The sequence below is a fragment of the Alnus glutinosa genome, chromosome 8 (assembly GCF_958979055.1).
Source record: "Alnus glutinosa chromosome 8, dhAlnGlut1.1, whole genome shotgun sequence".
Taxonomy (NCBI): domain Eukaryota; kingdom Viridiplantae; phylum Streptophyta; class Magnoliopsida; order Fagales; family Betulaceae; genus Alnus; species Alnus glutinosa.
In genome coordinates, this window is record NC_084893.1 from 15384079 (window position 1) to 15397481 (window position 13403).

At 38.5% G+C, this 13403-nt stretch overlaps 1 non-coding gene across 1 annotated transcript; it reads right to left on the bottom strand.

Annotated features, from left to right (window-relative positions):
• Positions 1-13036: 13036 nt before the first annotated feature.
• LOC133876581 (small nucleolar RNA R71) lies at positions 13037-13143 on the bottom strand. The gene has a single exon (XR_009901574.1). It is a non-coding gene; the product is annotated as a small nucleolar RNA R71 (small nucleolar RNA).
• Between the last annotated feature and the right edge of the window lie 260 nt (positions 13144-13403).

The window sequence follows — 13403 nt, forward strand, 5'->3', positions numbered from 1 at the left end:
GCTAGTTTAGTCCAACCAGTTTCAACAATACTCCAACAGTCAATAGATTTTAAAAAGAACTGCATGCGAGCTTTCCAATAGCCATAGTTCGTACCATCGAAGGCAGGAACAGTATTAAGAGTTTGAGACATATTAATAAGAGAAGTCAAAAATAACACTCAAGAATTTAATCTCAACAGAGTGTACCAAGCTCTGATACCAACTAAAAAATTGAGATGACTTCTAAAAACAAAGTAAGTGTGTGTGTTCACAAAGTGTTAACAAAATAATAATGCGAAAATAAAAAGACACAAGAATTTTTGTTAACGAAGTGGAAACTCAATATGAGAAAAACCACTCCGGGGCAGCCAAACCCAGGATATCCACTATTCAGAAGACAAGACTAGTTACAAACTAGTAGCACTCACATACCCCTTGATGCAGTGGTCGTACCATGAACTCTAACGTGTATCCCAACATGAACACCTCCCAACCAAGTCTCTTACCTAAAGGGGTCTTCAATGGAATCCTTTACCTTAGGGCCAACCCCAAAGATAGACTTCAGATTAAGCGCAACAACAGCACACACAGCAACGACTTTAGAGAGATAAACTCAGCTCAATAATTTCACAAAATAGCTCTCTAAGCACTAATGGAATTCAATACTGAATTCTTGTTGTTCTCAAGCCTAGGGACCTCTATTTATAGGCTGACGGTTCAAATGAGCATCTGGCTTGATAAAAACTAGGCGCCGTACGGATGGTGGTCAAGGGCCGTCCGGACGGATAACTGTGCAATCTATTTTCCTAGAATTTCGCTGAAATTCTTTCCTGTTTTTGAGCCGCGACCAGACGGTCGCACTTTCGCTCCAAGCAATTTCTTTATAAATTCTTCGTGCGCTTGGACCAGGGGAATGGTCATCCAGACGGTTGATTTGATGCACGCAATTTCCATATCTAATGCACGCACGCGTCCGGAACATGAGGACCGTCGTCCGGACGTCTGAATTTGAATTGTAATACTTGCCTTATGGATGAGCGCGTCTGGACAGGAATCCACGTCGTCCGGACGGTTGCAGCAATCTTCCCATATCTGTGTTTTGGAAAGAAATCCTGAAGCTTGGTAGAACACTGAGAGTCGTCCGAATGTACTGCTGAAATGTCTGGACGGATGCAAACTGGAGCGGTTCGAAACTTCTCGACACAGGGGAAGGTCTGGACGGGAAGTTCTCATTGTCGGGACGGATGATGCTTGGGATAGCTAGGCGTTTGGACAGTATGATACATCGTTCGGACGGCTTGCACTTTGGACAGATGGGCATCCGGACGGTATGACACGTCGTCCGGACGGCTTACAGGGAACCGAGTTATCTGTTTTGCAAACTGTACAGAATCTTCTGGAAGCACTTCTGAATAGCGAACTCCCTATTAAAAAGCATCTTTACAAAAAAGTGATTTTGTCCAACAGAATGTGGCCAATTATAAACTAACAATTGCAAATAGTTAATCCATTGGGAATGCTCTAAGAGGCTAACATATGTGAGTTAAGGGCTTGAATGTGCAACATTCAATGCTCATCACACCACCAAACTTACATATTAGTAGTCTCTTAGATATAAAACAAAACAAAACTAAACTAAAATGAAATGCAACTGATCTTTTAAACCACTAGGCCTCCCTAGTGGACGAGTGAAGTCTTGTGAGGTCCCATGAGGGTTTGCCACGAATGCTACCCACAAACATTATGCAAGATCATGCTTTTCCTAAAAATGATGTGTCATAAGAACAATGATTTTCTATTCATTAGCAAGCTTAACAAGATAAACTCCATCTTCAAATCATTTAAGAATTCCAATTCTACACATTTACCAATGGCTAACAAAGACCCAAGTTCAAGTTGGTGTGAAATGAACTGACAAGCATTTATGAAATTTCAAATTGATTTCAATGTGCATGACTTAATACCTCAAAATTTATTAGGATCCCCATTAGATGAAGTAACCTAGGCTGTGCAATGCTTAGCTTCTTTTAGCTTTCTAATTGACTCATGTATCGAGTGTTAAGTCAATGACTCCCAAACTAGATGGTTTTATGGCACTAGGTGTAAAACACCCCAAAGACTTACTAACTCAAGTAAAAAATGCTATAAAGCTAAACTTAGCCATTTTATCAAGTAATCGAAATTTCACACATTTTAACATGATCACTCAATGCTTAGTGAGTCACACCATTTAACGTGAACACTCAATGCTTAATGAGGCAAGAGGTCCAGTTACTTAGGGAAAAATTCAATTCTTTTTCTTTATTTTATTTTATTTTATTTTTATTTTTATTTTTAATTTGTTTATTCTCATGCCAAGGTCATTTATCTAGTAAGTCACCTACTTTATTTCAAGATATTTAAAACAGAGACTATTGATTTCTCATATCATACCTCACAACCATGTCCTAATGTGCTCGTGTAAGTTTTTCAAATTGAAACAAGTAAAATATTATTTCCCAAAGGTAAATGCCAAGACTTAGGGTACAATAGAGATGATCATGTGTTCATATTTTTAAGCCAGTCAATGAATTGCAAATTAAGGTTCAAGTTGAACTTTGTTCTCAGAAATTATTTGAGTGTTTAAAATATGAATTAGATTAACTAAATGATTAATTAGGTAAAGTGTGAATAAAACACTAAGAAAACGTGTAAAAATCGAGTTTCGTTGTGTTGGGTTCGGACGGGTGAAACAGGGAGCCAAATTTAACTCCTTGTGGTTTGTGTCTGGATGGGACACTATGATGTCCAGACACAAGCTATAGGGACTCATTCTTGCGACACACAAAATGCGTGTCGGACAGCTCGCGTTATAAACAGAAAATGAGCTCATTTTGGCTCATTTTTCCAGTCCTCTCCCCTTTCCCACATGATTTCCTTTGGGTTTTACTACAAAACCCATATTTCTTGAAGGTTCAAGCCCCCAAACTCAAATCCAACTCCGGAAACGTGATCTACAAAGCTCGATCTACATTTTCACCGTTTGATTTGAGGTAAAATTCGAAATTCATAATCTCTTTAGTTTTGGGTTGATTCTTGAGAGATTATGCTTAATCTTCTAATATTCTTCAGGTTTTGAGTATTTTGGAGCCTCCTAAGTGGTCTCCAAGTGTTGGGTATCATTGGGTGAAGATTTGAGGTAAAATCTCCAAAACCCTAGCTTTTGGGTTATTGTTTAAATTGTAGTTTAAAGCACCTAATCCTAAGATTATTTTATGGGTTAGTGTTATTTGTTGTTGGAATATTAAATGGAACCTTAGAAATTGATGCGAACCTCAACCGACACGCTTTGAAACCCAACAAACAATATTGGATATTTGTCCAAGAAAGCTAAAATTTAGATTTTTGATAGAAAACATCGACCGTTTATAAATGAAAGTGAACCGAAGGTATAGAGTAACAAACCCCGACCCAATGATTATAATTGAATCACGAACCGAAGGTATAAAATAACAAACCCTGACCCAATGATTATAATTGAATCACAAACCAAAGGTGTAAAATTTGAACGCAACAAGAAAGAATCCTTAATAAGTTCACAAGTTCTCTAAAGAACAAATAGAAGAAAAGATACCGTACATTTTCAATTCAATGATACTTTATTACAATGAGTGTTGGTTATTTATAACCTTTTCAGCCCTACAAGGAAAAGAAAACTAACGTATTTCGAAAATAAGAAAATAGACAAAAAAAAAAAAAACAAAGGACTAAAAACATAGGAGCCTAAAATTTAGCACTAATAATAGGCAAGTCAATCAACCAATTAATTGGTATGAAATAGGCAAGCCAATCAACCAATTAATTGGTCTGAAATTAGAAAGTAATCAGCCAACTTCTCTTTCTAATTTCATGCCCAATTAAGCCATAATTAGCAATTAATCCACGCCATTTCCAAGGAAGTTACAGCCATTAATCCACACCCAATTAAGCAAGATCAACCCCATAAATAGCTTGGATTAAATTTATTACACATTCATCTTCCTTTGGGCTAAGCTTTGAATGCCCCGTTTTAGAATCACCCAAATCTCTTCAATTAGCCCATTAAGTGCTTCTTTGATCTTCCTGAATTTTGCTCTAGTAATAGGCCTAATTGGAACATGCAATGGATCCTTTAATAGTGCATGTTGATTCTCATCATTCCCCCACTCTTCCAAATGATTCGACCTCGAATCTTCACCTTTTTCTCCTTGGAGTAGTTGTGGAACTCAAAAATCAACTGCACATTTTTTTTTTTTTTGTCTCTTTTCTTTTCTAACGTCTCTTTTTTTTTTTTCCTTTTTTTTTTTTTTAACTTGGTGCACGAATTATAAATGTTGAATGTTACACATTCAAGCCCCTTAATTTACATATGTTAAGCTCTTAGTTTTGTTATAGTTTGATGTTTTGTGTTGTTTTTGTGTTTTCTTGTATTTCACAGGTTTTGGAAGAAAATCCATCAAATTCCAAGATTATATACGAAGTCGACAAACTCACTTTTGGAAAGATTCAACTCCAAATCAATTTTGAATTTAAGAAAAGAGAAGTAGGCAAAAATTTATTATTTTTGGAAAGAATACAGAATGAGCACGGCTTAGTAATTTAATCATAACTTTTGGCTCAGGTATCTGATTGCAACAAAGTTGGTGGTGTTGAAAAGCTAATAGAAAAGGAAACAAATATGTCAGAAATAGATTTTTCCTATTTCGTATGTTGACTATGCTAAAATTGCCCTGCAATAAAGAACCGCAAATCTGTAGGAATTTGGAATATTTTTCCTACTTGGATTGAAATTTCAGAAAAAGAAAAGACTTGTACTTATTCCATTTAAACTAGGAGACCTATTTACAGTTATTCTAGGATTTCTAGGGCTTCTAGAGCTTCTTTAATCCCTATAAATAGACCTCTAACATTTGAAAAGAAAACACACAAGCTTGGGAAGAAGAATTGGAGGCTACTTCAAGAAACATTTTGGTTTTTCTGTATGTATATAATTTTAGTCAATATTAGTTGCAACTAATACTTTAGTTAGGGCTCGATTGAAGCCCTAATCATGTCTTTTTAAGTTTTTCAATTTGCCTTTCTACAATTTATATATTGATGCTTAACTTGATTAATTTCTAGTTTCTTGAATTCTTCGCATGTTTGTATTTAGCTAGCATATTCTTGTGGTATGGATTTGTTATTTATGTCAATTTGGATGACTGAGTCCTGGGCATAATAGAGTAACAAAAGAACCCTGACACAGGTTCTTGGATTAATCAACATAAAAACAACTGGAATAGATACCATGTTCCAATTTGAGTGTGTTTACCGATTTCCATAGATTTATGCTTCCTTGAAGATACCATGCCTAACTCGTTGCTTAGGGAAATCAATAGCTTTAGGAGAAGATACCATTCCTTTATGGCTAGTAAACATTAAGCATCATGTTATAATTGTAGTATTGTACATATTGTGAATCTTATTTGAGTATGATTAACGGTGGATATCGAAGCCCATCTTATTCAACATATCTCTTTAGGAATATCTTTTTAAGCATAATTGACCAATCCTAGTGGGAATGATCTCGTATTTGCCTACTATACTATCGTTTTGATTTTGTGCACTTACGAGTAAAACGTACAAGTATTTGTCTATTTATTTAGGTAGATAAATACAACAGGTTTTTGGCACCATTGCCGGGGATTGTGTTAAATTATGTTTTTAAAATTTTCCTTTATTTTAGTTATTTTTGTTATTTTTGTTTATGTTCATCTAAAAAAAAAAACATATTCTCTTTTGTTTCTGAGTCTTTTCTGCAGATTTTAGATTCTAGTCTTGCGATCGAGTGCACAATCCATATACACTTGAGCACAACTAGGATCAAGCACAATGGTAACTGAGCTTGAGCGCATCTCCAGATAGCAGTATTAAAGTTGGTGTCCACTGCTACTTTATTTTCCGTCTATGCAGGGTCGTCGATCTCAGAATTTAGACATCATTACATACAATCCAGAGATCAAACGCACTATTCGATAGTGTAGAGAAACCTCAGAATTAGAAAACATATTCAAAGTTGAGGAAGACATGGCAGAAGTACGTGTAGAGAATCCACCCGAGCGGAAGCCGATGAAGAGTTCCTTCATACCACAAAATCTAAATCAGCCCTCTTGCATTGCTTTTCAACCGAATTTACAAAGCAATTTTGATTTGTCTCCGCTGCTCAATATGGTTCCACACTGAAAAATAAATAGACTTCTAATTTATACAAGTGTGTGAACAGTGTGCAACAAAATATTAAATGCGGAAATTAAAGGAGACAAATATTTTGTTGACGAAGTGGAAACTCAATTAAGAGAAAAACCACTCCAGGGTAGCCAAACCCAGGATATCCACTATTCAGAAGACAAAGCTAGTTACAAAGTAGTAGCACTCACATACCCCTGATGCAGTGGTCGTACCTCGAACTCTAACGTGTAATCCAACACGAACGCCTCCCAACCAGGTCTCCTACCAGAAGGGGTCTTTAATGGAATCCTTTACCTTATGGCCAACCCCTAAGATAGACTTCATAGCTGATCAATTCACACACTGGCAAAAGCTAGAGAGCTAGCAGATCTTCAATATCTCCCTAAACACCCTCTCTAAGCTATAAGGAATTCACCACCGAATTCTGTATCGAATGCATGCATCGAGCCTCTTATTTATAGGCTTTAGATGACCTAAAACTGGTCAGAATCGGAGTCTCTGGCTCGCGCATCCAGACGGTAGCCTTGGCCGTCCGGACGGGCTACTGTTTCCGTGTCCGAAAAGCAATTATAGAAAATTCTACAAGGCCGTCTGGATAGGAGCCTTTCAGATGATAGTAATGGCCATCAGGACCATCAATTTATAGCATTTTTTGTTAGCTTTCCAACGACACTTATTTTGTCCCAATCCAATATTTGAGTAAAACGTTATGACAAAAATACCAGAGGGTGCCCGAACGGTAAACTGCAACTGCCTTTCCAAAATAGCACTGAAAGCTTCCATAACAAGGCCGCGTCTGGGCGGTGTTGCCCTAGCGTCCGGACGGTTGCACTCCGACTGCACGTAATTACCATAATAAGGCTTTGAGCGTCCGGACCCTGAAGGCTGGTGCCCGGATGGTTGAACTGGTGCACACAATTTCCATATATGATGCTTGATCGTCCGGACCATGAAGACAGGCGTCCAGACGGTTGAACTTTGTATGCACGTCTTGCCTTATAGAGGACATCGTCCAGAAGGAATCACACATCTTCCGGACGTTTGTAGCCGTCTTCCCATAACTGTTTCTTGAGGCAAAAACCATAATGCTTGTCAAACACTGAATGGTGTCCGGACGATATAACCACGTCGTCCGGACGGATGCACTTGAACGCTAGATTCTTGTAGAAACTCTGAAGAGTGGCCGGACGATTTGCCATTACGTCCGGACGGATGCAACCTTGAACTGTTCGAAGCTTCTAGACACTGATGGGAGTCCAGACGGAAAGTTCTCGTCGTCCGGATTGATGATGCTTTGACCTATGAGCGTCCGAACGGAATACCACGTCGTCCGGATGGATGTTGCTGACTGATGAGTGTCCGGACGGAATACCACGTCGTCTGGACAGCTAACAAGGAACCAAAAAAAACTTCCTTGAAAACTTCACAGAATCTTCTTGAAGAACATAGCTGAAGAGTAGACTTGGATAAAGTAGCATCCCTGTGAAAGCAGCAACATTACATAGAAGTAATTTTATCCAAACCGAATGCAGCCAACACAAAAACTAACAAACTCCCCCCATGGCCATTCTGGGACAAAAATTACTTGACCGGTTAAAAATACAATCCCGGTCCAAATCAAAAATTACTCCCCCTTTTTTGTCAAAAAGGGACAAAGGGTAAAACAATGTAATGAGAAAAACCACACAACAATTACTCCCCCTCAATGTCTTAGAATTACAAGGGTAAATAGAGTAATAATATCCATAGACAAAAATGTTCTAAAATCCAAAACAATAGGAAAATAGAGAAGAGTCTGCAAGTGATCCAAAAGAGAGGAACAAAAAATCCTCCAAGTACCAAATCCTGCTAATCCACTGAAATAAAGTAACGGAGAGAAGTCCGTATAAAAAGCTGGATTTGTACTACTTCGGCTTCTAGCTCAGGAAGCCGGGTACCATGGACTAAAAAATCTTCAATATCTTGATTTTGCAAAACCTGAAACTGGTTATTCGCAGATTGACATCCTCTAAACAACTGGTCTGCTAGATAAATGAGGAGATTCACCACTAAACCTCTAATTGATACAGATCTGAGGGAATGCTACGGAAGGCTCTGCATGAGCTAGAGGAAAAAACTCATCTTAATCCTGAGACCTTTGGATTTTGAACATCCGACTTCAACAATGGTCAGTTTTCCAAATGATCCATCTGTCAGATATTGTGCTGGGAGCTGCTGGACAACATATTTTTGAAAAGATTTAAACAGAAATATTTCCAAAAATAACACCACAAAGAAATATTAGATCCTGTTAGTCTAAAAAAGAAAGTGGTAGCTGTCAATTGGATGCCCAAGAATTACAAAAACAAATATCGCAATCCAAATGACCCAGATATATCAATATCAACCCAACACACAGACAGAATAGGATTTTCATGCACACTATCTCAAGAAAATATCCCAACAAATATTTCAATATTCTAAAAGAACAAAAACTTAAAAGAATAACGGAAGACACAATGAAGATCATGGGATGAGAAGAGATGTGCAAAGAATGCCAAAATCTCGGGAGAAATCCACGAGAAAAACACACAACATGCCATGATAAATCAATAAAAATGCAAAGATGTGTGTATGGATGACAACTGCTAGGTCAGCATATGGCAGGACTGCGCTCGTATGGACGTAAGAATAGGTCTGTCCGGACGCTTCACACTGAAAATCTGAAACTTGAGGAAAATTTGCAGAAAAATATTTTTTTTCCAAAAGTTAGCTTCAAAACACGCATGTATAATCAACTGATAAAACAGTCAAATAGAATTGCAAAAATATGCAAAGATATAAATGAGAGTTAAGTATTCAATAAGCACAAATTTCCCTGCAGATAGAAATTTTAAATAAATTACTCAACTCATGCAATGCGTGTGTGTGTGAAGACTTTCTCAATAAGGTATGAAATTCATTGATATGACAAAAAGCAACCAGATTTTTCAAACAAGAGAGAAAATCAATGAAAGATCAGCCAAAAGTCAAACCTTATCTTACTAGGGCCTAGCCACCCTCATCTGATACACTCCCCTAAGATGGAGCACCTAATTGTTTTACTTGTACCATGAAGGACAAGGCTTATTTTTGCCCAGAAGCAGTGAATGTAAGCATATAACACAGAAAACTAAAGAGTTACTACTTGATTCTAGTGGTGCTGCAACCTAGAGAGAATGCCATAATTTTTAGGTTCTACGTTCAACTAGCATCTGGTCAATTTGGCCATCTTATCAAAAACCTCTCATCTTATCCAGAATTTCTAAAAGCAAAAAATCAGAGAAGGAAAGATGTACCTTAGGGGAGTCTTGGATAGTGCACATTTTCATCGCATGAGGAAAGTAACTATCTATCATTAAGATGCAACAGGAAAACTTAGCAGATATCATGCATAAACTCTCAATCATATATATGCATATTTAATCAATGCACAATGAACTGAGATATCAGGCAAAAACACATGCAATATCTGAAAAGCTATCAAAAGAAAAGAAAAAAAAATAAAAATTCTGCATCTTCTCGTCAATTTTTTTTTTTTTTTGTTGAAAACCAATAAACAGAAAAACAACAAAGACATGCTTATAGATAAGGAAATGACATTTAATCCTAGCATGTAAGGTAAAACAAAACCTGTCCTCATGGAAAGAGGTTTAGAAATACCAAGACAGAAAAGCAGCCGCCCGATGTGCTTTTAACTGTCATCCCACAAAAAAATATCTGCAGATGTTTCTCAAGACAACAAGAGAAAATATGGGGGATAAAATAAATAGTTCCTCAAACAGATTGCAAGGCATGAATAAGATATGACAAGATAGACAATGCAATGCAATGCAAACATACCTGACATGCACTAGGATTTAGGAACCAAAATCCTAGGCATGGTGAGACTTCACCTTTACTAGGTGAGTCCACTCCCCTTCAAGGGGTGAATGGTCTCATCATTCTTGACCCATACCTGCTTGACCCGTGGAGATGGTTTGCGGGTCATGTCCATGTATGCCATACTCCTTAGCATACCTTGTATTAGGCTCAGCAATCCTTCATAGCCATGGCTACCATTGGGCTTCTGCAACTTTCTCTTGTAGCTCCTTGATTTGTTCTTCTTTTGTTTGCCACTCTGATTGGCAGGAACAAACTTCGGCTGATGCCGTGGAGCCTGAAGAGTCATAGGAGGTAGAGTGTCTGATGTAGCTCTTGTTGGCAACTCCCTCTGAACCTTAGACTTCTAAGCCTGGAGCTGTGGACATTTGGGTCGGATGTGATCGGTGATGCCGCAGTGATGACAGGTGTGCAGGTTTCTTTTGTTAGAATGTTGCTTGACTTTTTCTGCAGAAATATGGTTAGCATTCTTATACACAATATTACCCTTACCCTTTATATGTCTCCTATGAGGAGGGACATATTTGGATGAGGAAGAATCTTCAACTTTACCTTTCCTCAGAACATCCTGCTTAATCCAAGGCCTATGGGATTTCAACAAATAACAATTTTTGGTTTAATATTACCAATCTTCCCACAATTATGACAAATAGGAACAAACTTACCTTGTGTTCCGGAATCCTTGGAGTTGGGCATCACATGATTAGTTAAGCAAGAATTTTCAAAACAAGCTGCATCTACTATCACAAGCTTAATATCAACAGAATCTAATTCAGAATCAGACTTGAGAATTCAACAGTCAAACCAGGCTTGTTCGAAATATCTGAATGAATACACCGCATGCTTTTCAAATTATCACTCGAGAATTTTTTCAAGAGATTTTCAAATTCCTTTCCCAAGTGTATCAATAATGTCAAATAGCATGGTATTCTCATATTTCAAAGTGTCAATCAAAGCATGTGATTCAGATAACTAAACAATCAAAGACTCTTTTTCTTGCTTCACCTTTTTGAGCTCTTTTGGAGAAACAATTTTATCCAATTTAGTAAAAACTTTAGAGAGCTCAATATCACAATTTTCTTCAGATAACTAAGAGAAATCCATGATAAAAGGTGTAACCAAAAAATAGAAGTCACAAGAGATGAGGATCACACTCTGGAAATAAATCCTTAACAGAGTGTACCTGCTCTGATACCAATTGAAAAATAAAGAGACTTCTAATTTATACAAGTGTGTGTGAACAGTGTGCAACAAAATATTAAATACGGAAATTAAAGGAGACAAATATTTTTGTTGACGAAGTGGAAACTCAATTAAGAGAAAAACTACTCCGGGGCAACCAAACCCATGATATCCACTATTCAGAAGACAAAGCTAGTTACAAAGTAGTAGCACTCACATACCCCTGATGCAGTGGTCGTACCTTGAACTCTAACGTGTACCTTGAACTTCACAGCTGATCAATTCATACACTGGCAAAAGCTAGAGACCTAGCAGATCTTCAATATCTCCCGAAAACACCATCTCTAAGCTATAAGGAATTCACCACCGAATTCTGTATCGAATGCATGCATCAAGCCTCTTATTTATAGGCTTGAGAAGACCTAAAACAGGTAAGAATCGGAGTCTCTGGCACCCGCGTCCGGACGGGCTACTGTTTCCGTGTCCGAAAAGCAATTCTAGAAAATTCTACAAGGCCGTCCGGACGCTTGATGTTTCCGTCCAGACAGGAGCCGTCCGGACAATAGTAATAACCGTCTGGACCATCAATTTACATCATTTTTTGTTAGCTTTCCAGCGACACCAATTTCGTCCCAATCCGATATTTGAGTAAAAAGTTATGACCAAAATACCGGAGGATGTCCGGATGGCATGGCCGAGCGTCCGGACGGTAAACTGCAACTGCCTTTCCAAAATAGCATTGAAAGCTTCCATAACAAGGCTGCATCTGGACGGTTTTGCCCTAGCGTCCAGACGGTTGCACGTCGGCTGCATGTAATTGCCATAATAAGGCTTTGAGCGTCCGGACCCTGAAGGCTGGTGTCCGGACGGTTGAACTGGTGCACGCAATTTCCATATATGATGCTTGATTGTCCAGACCATGAAGACAGGCGTCCAGACGGTTGAACTTTGTATGCACGTCTTGCCTTATAGAGGACTTCGTCTGCACAGGATCACACATCGTCCGGACGTTTGTAGCCGTCTTCCCATAACTATGTCTTGAGGCAAAAACCCTAATGCTTGTCAAACACTGAATGGTGTCCGGACGATATAACCACGACGTCCAGACGGATGCACTTGAACGCTGGATTCTTCTCGAACTCTGAAGAGCGGCCGAACGATTTGCCATTATGTCAGGATGGATGCAACTTTGAACTGTTCGAAGCTTCTAGACACTGATGGACGTCCAGATGGAAAGTTCTCATCATTCGGACGGAATGCCATGTCGCCCGGACAGATGTTGCTGACCGATGAGCGTTCAGACGGAATACCACGTCGTCCGAACGGCTGATAGGGAACCGAAAAGAATTTCTGTGAAAACTTCACAAAATCTTCTTGAAGAACATAGGTGAAGAGTAGACTCTGGATAAAGCAGCATCCTTGTGAAAGCAGCAACATTAATAGAAGCGATTTGGTCCAAACAGAATGCAGCCAACACAAAAACTAACACACTATAGATGCACACCTACGGAGGATCCATTTCTACACATTTGGGACTTCTTTGATCTTTGCAAAACTCAAAACGTCCATGGCTTAAATACAGAAGGAATTGGGTTAATTCTCTTCCCTTTTTCCTTGCAAGATAATGCTAAGTTATGGTTGAATTCTTTGGTCGCAGGGGTCTATTCACAATTGGGAGGAGTTGACCACAAAGTTCTTAAAAAAGTTCTTTCCAGCCCAATGGACTAGGCAATTGAGGAGGGAGATTTAAACCTTCCAACAAAAAGATGGAGACCTATTCTTTGAGGCGTGGGAGCACTTCAATGAGCTACTTCAAAAATACCCACATCACAATCTATCTCAGGACGATCAGGTACAAGCTTTCTATAAAGGTTTAAATGATTCTAACAAAAGTCTTGTGGAGGTGCACTAATGGAAAAGAATAACGAGGAGGCAATAGAACTATTTGAGACTTTAAGCGAAAACTCCCACGTGGATCATGCTCAATGGGCCTCCATGAATTTGCTTGAGCCCATAACTCTTGGATGAGTCCGTTGAGTACATCCTTGAACTTCTTTGCTCGTGCTCTCGTAATCGGCCCAATTGGTACTTGAACG